Below are 3,452 nucleotides of genomic sequence, written 5' to 3' on the forward strand. Positions count from 1 at the left end.
TCATTGTCCTTTTCCAGACTTTTTATATTTCATCTATTCTTATTTAGAATAGAGTCCAAAATAGACCCTCATGAGGCACATCATGTCCAATCCGAGTTGAATATAATGCTATGTTGTCTATATTTTCCATCCTTTTCTTCTGAATCAAAGCATCTTTTTGCAGTTCTGACTTGACCTGATCAGATCATACTTTTCCCAGTATTGTACCTTGCAAACATGGCATATTGTGATTCCTTGGTCACCATATTTCAAATAGCTTCACATCAAATTTGCTTATTTTACAGTTAGCAAAGAAACTTTGACAAGAATTTATTTTTTGATTGCCTATTTTGCAAATTCAACCTGGAATCTGAATGTGAAGTTGGGTTCTTCCTGGCTCATCCATATTCCCCGGTAATAGAGATTCTGCAAGCCAGATGCTACCCATACTGCACATCTGCAACCCAGTGGAGTCATCATTGGATTTGCACAGATGTAACCAATAGGTTATTCAGTTTGAATATAGTTAGCAGTTCTGTTGATGTGAGCCAGAATGGAATCCAGGTCACTCTTTCCTAATTTGGCTGCTCTACAGGAGAAAAAAGTAGCTAAAATATATCTCTGTCACCAACATCAATCCACATATGAAGATGCCAATTTTACATAGTTATAAGATGGCTCCACTTTTATAAATTACAGTGAAACCCCACTATAACACGATGATTGGGGTCCAAAAAATTTGATTGCGATAAATGTGGGGTTGCGGTATAGTGAGGTTTACCATTTCAAGCCGGTCAGTTTCAAGCTGGTCAATTTCTCTTGGGCAAAGAACAACATGCGTTTGCAAACTGCCCATAACAGTAACTGAAAGGGTGCAGCTCCAGCAGCGGGGGCTCTCAGCCATGCAGCGAGAGAGGGAAACACTTGGGGAGAGCAGGGGAGACGTGCAAGGGGCAGAGGAAGAGCGAGGATCACCTGGGGAGAAGAATGGCTCTTCTCACCAAAAGAAGAAGCAGGGGTAGGGCAGAAGCAGCAGTGAGGAAGGCACATTCCATTTTTTGTTTTGTTTTTCTTCAGCGGTGCTCCAGCCTCTTTTTTTTTCTTTTTTCTTTTTTGCGCTTTGGCGGCGCTCTAGCAGTTTTTTCTTTTTTGCACTTCCGCGGTGCTCCGGCCTCTTTTTTTTTTTTCTTGGGGAGGCTGGAGCCACCTTATGATCACCTTATATCTGAATTCGCATTATTGTGGGGCACGTTATAGCGGGGTTTCCCTGTACTATCTAATTTAGGTATTTCTAGGCCTTCTAAACCAGATTAATGAAGGTGTTTAGACACCTAAATATGCAGATAGGCACCTAGTACAATTTACAAAAATACATACGGTAGGTGCCTAATTCCATTGGAGTCAATAGGACTTGGGCATCTAACTTGCTTAGGCACTTTGTAAATAGCGCTATGTGCCTCTCGGCATCTTTAGGCATCTAAACACTTTTGTAAATCTGACCGTCTGTCACTATAGCATCTATGAACAAAAAAAATTAAACACAGAGCATTGTCCATAATGGACATGACTACAAATTATATTCTATGCATCTCCCAACTTCTTAATAGCTTAATTTGCTGGGTTTTGCCCCTTTCTCTGTGTGGTACAATATTTCTGGTATTGCAGGAAGGCCTTGACAGATAGGATGTATAGCATCCTTTGATGGTCAGTCTTGGGTAATTTTGCCCCAAAAATTGGGAGAAGAGGACAAAGCTCTTCCTCGTCAATACAATGAGACCCTGTATCTGTGAGGTTTCCAAGAGTTTAATTTCCCCTAGCACTATCTTTGGTGTTGGTTGTCCTCTTTTAGCCCTCTTCAGGCTCTTCAAATCTCTTTGGTCAAATAACCCCCTTTTTATATCTCCAGGTTTTTTCCAGGAACAGTCAAGAAACATTCCTTTCCCATCCATCCCTCTATTCTTTATTTGCCTCCACACCAAAATACTCTCTCTCTCTTTCTGATTTCTTTTCCCCAGAAAGATGCCCCCCAAGCACTATCTTTCCCCCAACAAATCCTTCAATCTCTGCTTCCTCCCTAAACCTCCTCACTTTTCTCAACCTTTCTTTCTCTGTTACACCTCATACTTCTTCATTCCCCTCACTGTGTCTCCTACCTCCCTCAAACACCTTCTCTGTTCTCCCTCTGGAATGCACCCCACAGGTGACAGGTTTTGCTTCTCTCACCTCTTTCAAGGGTGGAACCACTCTCAAACTGCATATCTGGGTTGCAGCCTTCCTTGTTTCCCAATTATGTAAACATGACAAGCCCGAGCTGCAAATTGTTCTGTGGCACCTTATAGACTAACAAACGTATTGGAGCATGAGCTTTCGTGGGCATCTGATGAAGTGGGTATTCACCCACGAAAGCTCATGCTCCAATACGTTTGTTAGTCTATAAGGTGCCACAGAACTCTTTGCCGCTTTTACAGATCCAGACTAACACAGCTACCCCTCTGATATATGACAAGCCCAGTTATTTGTGGCATCTGAAAGGAATTTCTTTCTGGAGCCTGTGACCAGCAGCTGATTAAAGTGACTCACAACAGTTTTGTCAGAAATAAACATTTATTCCCACAAAATTACACAGCAATCAGTGAAAAGAGTTAAAACAAGAGCCTATATGCATCTGGTCTTAACCAAACGTTATTCTGTCCCTGCTCACCACAGACACCCCACCTCTAAGCTGGGAGAGAAATTGTATTGTTGCATTTTTTCCCTGTCAGTGTCTCACCTTGAGCAGCTTCTGGCAACTCCCCCTTCCCACGGTGGATAAAAAAACAAATGATTTTTTAAAAATATATATTAACAAATCAAATTTGATCAATTTCACTTGGATTCTTTATTAAATTAGACTCATTTTTAAAAATAAACTATTTAAAATTAAATATGTAATTGACAGCCTATGTTGGGGTTGAAACTTACTATAATCTATTAAAATCATTAGTTTAAATAAAAAAATATTAAGCAGTACATGTTTTCTGCTGAACTTTTAAAGAGAGTGAGACTACTGAACTAGCTAACCCCCTGGAACCAGAGTCTGATGTGCTATTGCAGCTTTTTAGAGTAGCTTCTTCTGCAGGTGCAGAGAGCATACTTTCTTCAATTTAACTAGTTCAGTTCAATAACCAGTTCATTCAAAATTAAGAAACCAATGGGAACAAAAAAGCTTGTTTTCCATTTTCAATCTATTAATAAAATTAAGATGTGAGAGGATGAGACCTGCTAGTTCTAAAATGATGAAGGACAGGGAGACCAGAAACAGTCAGTTAAATTCACTAACTACAGAGAAGACTTCCTTTATTTAATAAATTGGTTACTTTTAAATGCAAAATGTGTTTTGATAACATTTTCAATAAATATTTTATCTTATGTACTGATCACATTTAAGGTAGCTTTATTTAACTAAAACTTTAAAATACTCTATGCCTTTAACT

This window comes from Mauremys reevesii, linkage group 1, assembly GCF_016161935.1.
Source record: "Mauremys reevesii isolate NIE-2019 linkage group 1, ASM1616193v1, whole genome shotgun sequence".
In the NCBI taxonomy this organism is placed as follows: Eukaryota; Metazoa; Chordata; order Testudines; family Geoemydidae; genus Mauremys; species Mauremys reevesii.